The sequence below is a fragment of the Artemia franciscana genome, chromosome 1 (genome assembly GCF_032884065.1).
Source record: "Artemia franciscana chromosome 1, ASM3288406v1, whole genome shotgun sequence".
Taxonomy (NCBI): Eukaryota; Metazoa; Arthropoda; class Branchiopoda; order Anostraca; family Artemiidae; genus Artemia; species Artemia franciscana.
The window spans coordinates 43933687-43942721 of NC_088863.1; the positions used below are offsets into that span (position 1 = coordinate 43933687).

The 9035-nt window shown below is 36.1% G+C and overlaps 1 protein-coding gene across 3 annotated transcripts in view; it reads right to left on the bottom strand.

Moving 5' to 3' along the window:
- Nucleotides 1-8760, bottom strand: part of LOC136030079 (uncharacterized) — a 142793-nt gene extending 134033 nt beyond the window's left edge. For 2 of the 3 annotated variants that reach the window (XM_065708761.1, XM_065708752.1), the window contains exon 1: nt 8601-8760. The gene's annotated coding sequence lies outside the window, so the exon portion shown is untranslated. The remainder of the gene's footprint in view (nt 1-8600) is intronic. The other variant, XM_065708768.1, reaches the window with a different exon arrangement.
- Between the last annotated feature and the right edge of the window lie 275 nt (nt 8761-9035).

Below are 9035 nucleotides of genomic sequence, written 5' to 3' on the forward strand. Positions count from 1 at the left end.
ATCGTGTCTAAGAACTCTTATTTTAAATACCGAACAGATCTGGTGACATTAGGGGGGGGGGTTGGGAGGGGGAAGCCTAAAGCTTGGAAAACACTTAGAGTGGAGGGATCGGGATGAAACTTGGTGGGAAAATAAGCACATGTCCTAGATACATGATTGACATAACCAGAAAGGATCCGCTGTCTTTGGGGTAGTTGGGTGGGGGGTTAATTCTGAAAAATTAGAAAAAATGAGGTATTTATAACTTACAAGTGGATGATCGGATCTAAATGAATTTTGATATTTAGAAGGACATCGTGACTCAGAGCTCTTTTTAAAATTCTGACCGGCATTAAGCCTCTTATTTTCCTTTTAAATCAATCTATTGATTCATAGAATTTCGCTAGAATTCATACCATATGATCTCTTGGCTCTTAGCTCTTCTTGCCTCGTCACAAGTGCCATATGAGCTCTTAGCTCTTGTTTTTTTATGGAAAAATACTCGAAATCTTGAAAACTTCACTGGAACTTTTGTGATTTCTTTCACGACTTCCATATGCAGGATGCATTTCCTTATGCATTTTTCTCTTTTTCGCATCCTTTAATATTTCAAAGTTACAGATGAATAAGCACAAAAAAAATGCAAAAGCAGTAATACTGCTCTTCAATACAATTAGATTTCCTGAAATGGGGTAAAAACCAGGTCTTCTGCATTCTTAGCCCAAACACAGAGGAAGATTTTTAGCATTTAACCGGTTTGCCCCTTCAAGGAAAACTGAAATGGTGTCTGCTGTGAACTAATATTACTGATATTCTATACAAGTATTGTCAACAACATTTTTCCTATGTAGGATTACCGTGGTATTTAAATCGTCAAAATGTTTCACATGCCATAGTCATAAATTATAACTAAAGAAAAGGTCATGATCCCTAATTCCTTTGCTTTTGAGAAAAATTATTAAATAGGTATTTTGTGCCGGTAATATTTTTCATTTTTCTTAGTACTTATGGATGGTAAGATAATTTTCTTATTCAAATTCTTAGTATAGGTCGTGTGAGTCGACCTGCGCCATATACAAAGATTAACGACACTAAGATCAGAAAAAGACTGCATAGCCTTGGGCTTACCTTTTATTTTGTTGTCTAAAAGTAAGCATACGCTTAGGATAAGGACTCTGTCAATATAACAAGATATTTCCAGGTTTTCCCATCAGGGCAAAAGGATTTTACGCTTGAAGTTTGTTCGAGGTGTAAGCAAATTCTTGCCTTAATCTTTAGAAGTCGAGATCGACAGTAAAATAATAAAAAAATAACAGAAAATATCGCAAATAGCTCAAATATATGAGCTCGTACTCAGCATTTAATAACTACTTCTACTAGCAACTCGCTGTAGCTGTAAACCACCTAATGCCAAAACTGTTGCTCCGGAAAATATTACTGCGGAAAATTTTCCCATATGCGAAACTGATGAGCCACAGAAAGTATGACAAGTACAAACAATAAAGGAAAAAAAATTTTTGGAATATTCGAAGAATATTCCAAAATATAGGCAGAATCTATGGTGTAGAATATCCTATAGTATTTATTTTTAACATGTTTGTTTATTTTAGGTCTGTTTTTGTGATTTTAGCGCGGTAATATAAAGGTTAAAGAAAATAATTTGAAAGTATAAAATTAAAGGAAATGCAGAAGAATTGCCCTGTGATGAACGCGCACAGAGATAACACGCTGGGACGAAGAAGTACGAGTAATTACTTTTCGAGGTTCAGGTCTTGTAACGGCCTTTTTCGGGAATAGCAATGATAATTAGCCTTTTCAAAACAAACGCTAACGGACTACGAGCCAAGAAAACGTAACCGAGTGAAAGTAACGAAATAAAAAAAAGTGATAAGAAACCATCACAATATGTAGACAGGGACAGGACCAAGAGAACCTTCATTAATAGACATAAAAAAGAAGAAATAAATCTGCCTTTAATAGTTTGAGACGTCCTATTTTCTTTTTTTGCGACAAAACTTGTAAAGATTCTAATTTGTATCTTACCCCATGATATTGCCTCATTTTTGTAGAATACTGAAAAATTGAGTACGGCTGTTGAATTGTACTAGATTCAGTTAAATGGGTGTCAGTTGCACAAGCGTTCAGTTGTACGGGGGTCCAGCTGCAAGAGGGTTTAGTTGCACAGGGGTTCAGTTACACGGGAGTGCGGTTGCACAAGAGTTCAGTTCAATGAGGTTCAGCAGCACGAGGGTTCAGTTACACGGGGTCCCGTTGCATGGCGTTCCCTTGTATGGGGGTTCAGTTACGCGGGGATTCAGATATACGGGGGTTCAGTTAAATGGGATTGAGTTGCACAGGGGATCGGTTGTACGATGGCTCAGTTAAATAGGATTTAGCTAATTTGCTTACCTGAGAAAATTTGCCTCATTTTTGAAAATAGGGGGAAACACCCCCTAAAATCATACGATCTTAAAGAAAATCACACCATCAGATTCAGCGTATCAGCAAACCTTATTGTAGAAGTTTCAAGCGTCTATCTACAAAAATGTGGAATTTTGTATTTTTTGCCAGAAGGCAGATCATGGATGCGTGTTTTATTTACTTTTTTTTTCCAGGGGTGATCATATCGACTTAGCGGTCCTAGAATGTTGGGAGAGGGCTATTCTAACGGAAATGAAAACTTCTAGTGCCCATCCCACGCTCATGTTTCCCCCGAAGTCACTGGATCAAAATTCTGAGATAGCCATTTTATTCACCATTGTCGAAAAACCTAACAACTATGTCTTTGGGGACGACTTACTCCCCCGCAGTTCCCGTGGGAGGGGCTGCAAGTTACAAACTTTGACCTGTGTTTACATATAGTAATGGTTACTGGAAGTGTACAGACGTTTTCAGGGGATTTTTTTGGCTGGGGGGATAGTTGAGGGGGGGTTACGTAGGAGGATCTTTTCATGGAGGAACTTCTCACGGGGTAAGAGAATTTCAATGGAGGGGGCGCAGGATTTTCTAGCATTATTTAAGAAAACAATGAAAAAATAAATATGAAAAGTTTTTCTACTGAAAGTGAGGAGCAGCATTAAAACTGAAAACTAACAGAAATTATTACGCATATGAGGGGTTTACCTCCTCGTAATACCTCGCTCTTGACACTAAAGTATTTTTAGTAATTTCAACTATTTATTCTACGGCCTTTGTGATTCAGGGGTCATTCTTAAGGAATTGGGACAAAATTTAAGCTTTAGTGTAAAGAGCGAGGTATCGAAGAGGGGTGAGCCCCCTCATATACGCAATAAAAACATACGAATATAGAAGTTCGCTACGTAAGTCAATTCGTAAGTTACGTATATTTTTTACTTATGAAAACGTTCGTAAAAAATTAAAAGTTATAGTTGCCTTTTTAAGTAATCAAAAATTGGAGGGCAACTAGGCCTCCTCCCTCGCTCCTTTTTTCTCAAAATCTTCCGATTAAAACTATGAAAAAGCCATTTAGCCCAAAAAATTAATATGCAAATTTCGTTTTAATTATTTATGTGCGGAGAGCCAAGATCAAAACATGCATTAATTCAAAAATGTCCAGAAATTAAACAAAAAAAGCAAGTTTTTTTTAAATGAAAGTAAGGAGCGACATTAAAACTTAAAACGAACAGAAATTACTCCGTATATGAAAGGGGCTTTTCCTCCTCAACGCCCCGCTCTTTACGCTAAAGTTTTTACCTGTTTTAAAATGTAGAGTTAAGAGAAAGAGTCAGACTTTAGTATAAAGAGCTAGGCGTTGAGGAGGAAAAGCCCCTTTCATATACGGAGTAATTTCTGTTCGTTTTAAGTTTTAATGTCGCTCCTTACTTTCATTTAAAAACTTGTTTTTTTTCGTTTAATTAAACGAAAAAACTATATGCATGCAGGTTCATATGGGCATGTAAGCAATATAACAGGTAGTGTAATGCTATCATAGAAACTTTTAAAGGAGCCCATTCTATTGAAAATGAAAAGCTCTAGTGCCATTTTTAAGAATCAAAGAAATTGAAGGGCAAGTAGTCCCCCGTTCCATGGGTTCAACTCCATGGATTCTCCAAACACATCCAATGAAAATACTGAGATAGCCATTTTCTTCAGCATAGTTGAAAAGTCCAGTAACTATGTATCTGGGGATGTTGGGGATGTCACGCCCAGCCCTCAAGACAAGGGCTAATAAGTTATACAATTTGCCCATTGTTTATACATAGTATTTGTTATTGAGAAAGAAGGCATGATTGACTTTGGTGTTGAAAAACACCAAGTATCTTCAAGCGACCCTTTCAGAGAATGTTGAGGGGAGTGTTGAACTAAATAAAACCACGTTTTGGCAATACAGGCTCTCAAGAAGGATATTCAAAAATGACTAAGGGTATTAAGTTAGAACTTTAAGGGGAGGATGAGGGGGGTGATCAATTGATCAAGGAAATGTTTAGGGAGATGTTGAACTAGCCATCATTCACTATATGCACGATGTCACCATTGCTACTATTATGACTGTTATAACAACTACTTCTACTGAGGTTAATGGTATTAAGACAAAACCTTCAGGGAGAATTTAGGGGGGAGGGGGTGTTGAACTAAATTAAAAATACACCGTTTGCATTCAAGTTGCCAAAAGAATGTATGAGCAATTTTTCAGGAATAGCTTAGAGTATTAAGTTGAAACCTACAGGACGAGAGGGACGTTAGACCAACCAAAAGGCACACTCTGCATACTACTACTACTACTAGTGCTCCTACTTCTGCTACCATTACAATTGTTGCTACGACTACTACTACTGAAGCTTAGGGTAGGAAGTTCCAACCTTCAGGGAATGTTTAGGGAGATGTTGAACTAAATAAAAACACAAACACAGGTTATCAAAAGGGTGTATCAAAAGTAGCCCTGGAATGATCTGGTGTATTAAGCTTAATATTTCTGGAAAATGTTAAGGGGGATGTTGAACTAGAAAAAATACAAAATATGCATACCGCTATAACTATTAACACTATTATTGCTACTGCCACTACAACAACTACTACAAATGTTACTATTGCTATGAGTGCTACTGCTATGACTACTATTACGACGAGTGCTACAAGTACTACTGAAGTTTAGCGCAGTAAGGTGAAATTTCCAGGGCACAATAAAGAGGATAGTGAACTAAATTGAAACACACTATGTGGATGCAGGTTATTAAAAGGCCGCAATAGTTATATCTCAGGAACAGCTTAGAAAGTTAACTTGAAACAAAATAAATTTTAAATGTGCTCACTTTTAACATTAATGAAGACAAAATTATTAAGCCTTTAAGGAATAAGTATCAGTATATGTATATTAAACTGTCAATCACATTCTTTATTTTGTTCAATAATCTTGGTTATAATGGGTTTTTTTTTATTATTTTATATACTGTGAGAAATCCGAACATTCAGCTCGAAATAAGGATTGTTTTCAGTAAAGTACAAATAATCGGTGTCCAACGGATCTGAAACTTTGCAATCAGATATATGTCTAATGGTTTGAGGGTCAAGAAACCTGTTCTCAAAGAAAACGAAGCATCGACAGATCTGAAAACCGGAGAAATGTCTATATATTTCACCATCAGGAGGGGGGTGTATTGTCAGAAAAGTGACCACGATATTAGAATGACCATAAAAAAGGAATTTAAGGGTACCACATTCATTCTATTAACCTGTTTCCTTCATAGGAGTCCTAACTCTCAAGCACTACCAAGAAGTTTCTTTCTTGAAAGCCACCAAGCTAAAATGTTACCTACTATTCAATTATCAACAGATGTTAAACTCTTTGGGGCAAATATTAAGTGATTGGCCACTTCTGACGGAGACATGCTAAAGAAATAAAAGTAGTACCACACGATTCATTATTTTATCCTATTTTCAAATATGATAGTTGTTTTTCTGACAATAAACCCTATCTTGCTGATGGTCTTGTCCCAGATTAAATGAAAAAAAAACTAATTTTTTTAGCTGAAAGTAAGGAGCGACATTAAAACTTAAAACGAACAGAAATTAATCCGTATATGAAATGAGTTGTCCCCTCCGCAATCCCTCGCTCTTTACGCTAAAGCTTTTAATTGTTTTAAAAAGTAGAATTGTGGCAAAGTGTCAAACTTTAGCGTAAAGAGCGAGGGAATGCGGAGGGGACAACTCATTTCATATACGGATTAATTTCTGCTCGTTTTAAGTTTTAATGTCGCTCCTTACTTTCAGCTAAAAAATTTAGTTTTTTTTTATTTAATTTCTGAACGTTTTTGAATTAATGCATGTTTGGTTTTGGCTCTCCGCACATAAATTATTAAAATGAAATTTGTATATTAATTCTTTTTTTGGCTAAATGGCTTTCTCTTAGTTTTGATCAGACGATATTGAGAATTTAAGGGGTGGAGAAGGAGGCCTAGTTGCCCTCCAATTTTTCGGTTACTTAAAAAGGCAACTAGAACTTTTAATTTTTAACGAACGTTTTTATTAGTAAAAAATATACGTAACTTAAGAATTAACTTACGTAACAAACTTTCATAACCTTATATTTTTATTATGTATACGAGGGGGTTTGTACCCTCGTTAATACCTCGCTCTTTACACTAAATCCTAAGTTTTGTCCCAATTCTTTAAGAATGACCCCTGAATCAGAAATGCCGTAGAATAAATAGTTGAAATTGATAAAAATACTTTAGCACAAAGAGCAAGGTATTTATCTCCTCCTAAATACCTCGCTCTTTGTGCTAAAGTATTTTTAGAACCCCTCATATGCGTAATAATCTCTGTTCGTTTTAAGTTTCAATGCTACTTCTTCCTTTAGTTTGAAAAAACGTTTTCATGTTTATTTTTCATTGTTTTCTTATAGTAATGCTAGAGAACCCTGCGCCCTTGTCATTGAATTTTTTTTCCCCCATGACAGATTCCTCCAAGGAAAGATCCTCCAACATAGCCCCCTCTCCTCAGCCCCACCCCCAAACAAAATAAAATCCCCCTGAAAACGTCTGTACACTTCCCAATAATTATTGCTGTATGTAAACACTGGTCAAAGTTTGTAACTTGCAGCCCCTCCCCCCAGGGACTGTGGGGGAGAAATCATCCCCAAAGACATAGTTAATATGGTTTTCGACTATGCGGAACAAAATGGCTATATCAAAATTTTGATCCGTTGACTTTGGGAAAAAAATGAGCGTGGGAGGGGGCCTAGGTGCCCTCCAATTTTTTTGATCACTTAAAAAGGGCACTAGAACTTTTCATTTCCGTTAGAATGAGGCCTCTTGCGACATTCTAGGACCACTTGGTCGATACGATAACCCCTGGGGAAAAGAAAAAAAAAACAAAAACAAACAAATAAACACGTACCCGTGATTTGTCTTCTGGCAAAAAATACAAAATTCCACATTTTTGTAGATAGGAGCTTGAAACTTCTACAATAAGATTCTCTGATATGCTGAATCTGATGGGGTCATTTTCGTTAAGATCCTACGACTTTTAGGGGGTGTTTCCCCCTATTTTCCTAAATAAGGCAAATTTTCTCAGGCTCGTAACTTTTGATGGGTAAGACTAAACTTGATGAAACTTATATATTTAAAATTAGCATTAAAATGTGATTCTTTTGATGTAGCTATTGATATCAAAATTCAATTTTTTAGAGTTTTGGTTACTATTGAGCCGGGTCGCTCCTTACTACTACAGTTTGTTACCACGAACTGTTTGATATAGGCCAAAGGAACAAGTAAAAACCTAAAAGGAAACGCTGAAATAATGGAGTTCTTTTTTAACAAGCTTAATGTTTCTATTATTCAGATTATCATATTGCCCTCCAACGATATTCGCTTTTTAAAATCATTTCAAACAAAATATTTTTATCTAATATTGCAATCCATCACAGGCAAAACTAAATTTGATTGAGTCGAAACTGCAGAAAATTATTTTAAGAGACAATCTAAGACGTATCAAATACTGGAGAAACGTATTATTAGGATTGTATCTGACACTCACAGAGGACAGGAGGGTGGTGCATTGTCAGAAGAGTAACCATGATATTTAGAAAAACATAAAATAAGGAATTTAGGGGTCCTACTCTTAATTAATTATTAGCATATTTCCTTCAGAAGTCCAACCACTAAATGTCACCGCTATCAAAGGTAGCGGTCAACCACCACCTGGAATTTTACCGCCAACCACTACAAAACGCAGTGGCTAACCACAACCTTGATTGATTTGCAATCAGATAGACCAACTACTTTTGATGAGTCAAGAAGCCCGTAAATAAGAAATAAATATGAAGAATCAAAGATGCAAAATAAAGCAGAAATAAATTTATTAGGGTTACATCCTGGACCATCAGGGGCATGGAATAAAATACTAAAAATCCTATATTTGGAAAGATTATAACTGGATCGAGTATTATATAAGCCAATAGCTATTAAGTCCAATATAGCGATAATTCCATATATCTCCTAATTCCAAACAGCATTCCTAATTCCAAAAACCGTTCCCGGGACATACTTTAGCCTTTAGACCCGTCCCTGAAAGTTTCATTTTCCTAACCTAACCCCTTACCGGATAGCCAAAAGTCAATTGACTAGAATTTTACCCGATGTTTTTATCCAAAACACACTTACCTTAATTAGTGAATCAACAAATACACTAATAAACCGCATGAATAGCCCCAATATCCAAAAAACATCTAAATTTGTCACTTTAAACTAGAACCCCAAAATAAACCACAAAATGCTAAATGATAACGCAACACTGAATCTTCAAAAATCCTGTCTTAAACGACTGAAAATATGGGTCTCCGATTGAAACAGCTGATCGGTGCAGTCCTTCAGGGCAGAAGGAGCAGCCAACCCAGGATCTTATGGTGGATTCTTGGCGCAACTATTATCAAACTATGCACGCTTAGCCGGATAATTTTAGGTTGTGATTAGTTCCGCTTGACACCTTTATTCAGTTTAGTTGACCTTTTTGTTAACCTAAGAATAAAGTAAAGTAATGATATAAAATGATTTCTTTTAGGAGTGTCTAAGCTTTTTATGTTTAGCAAAACTAATTTA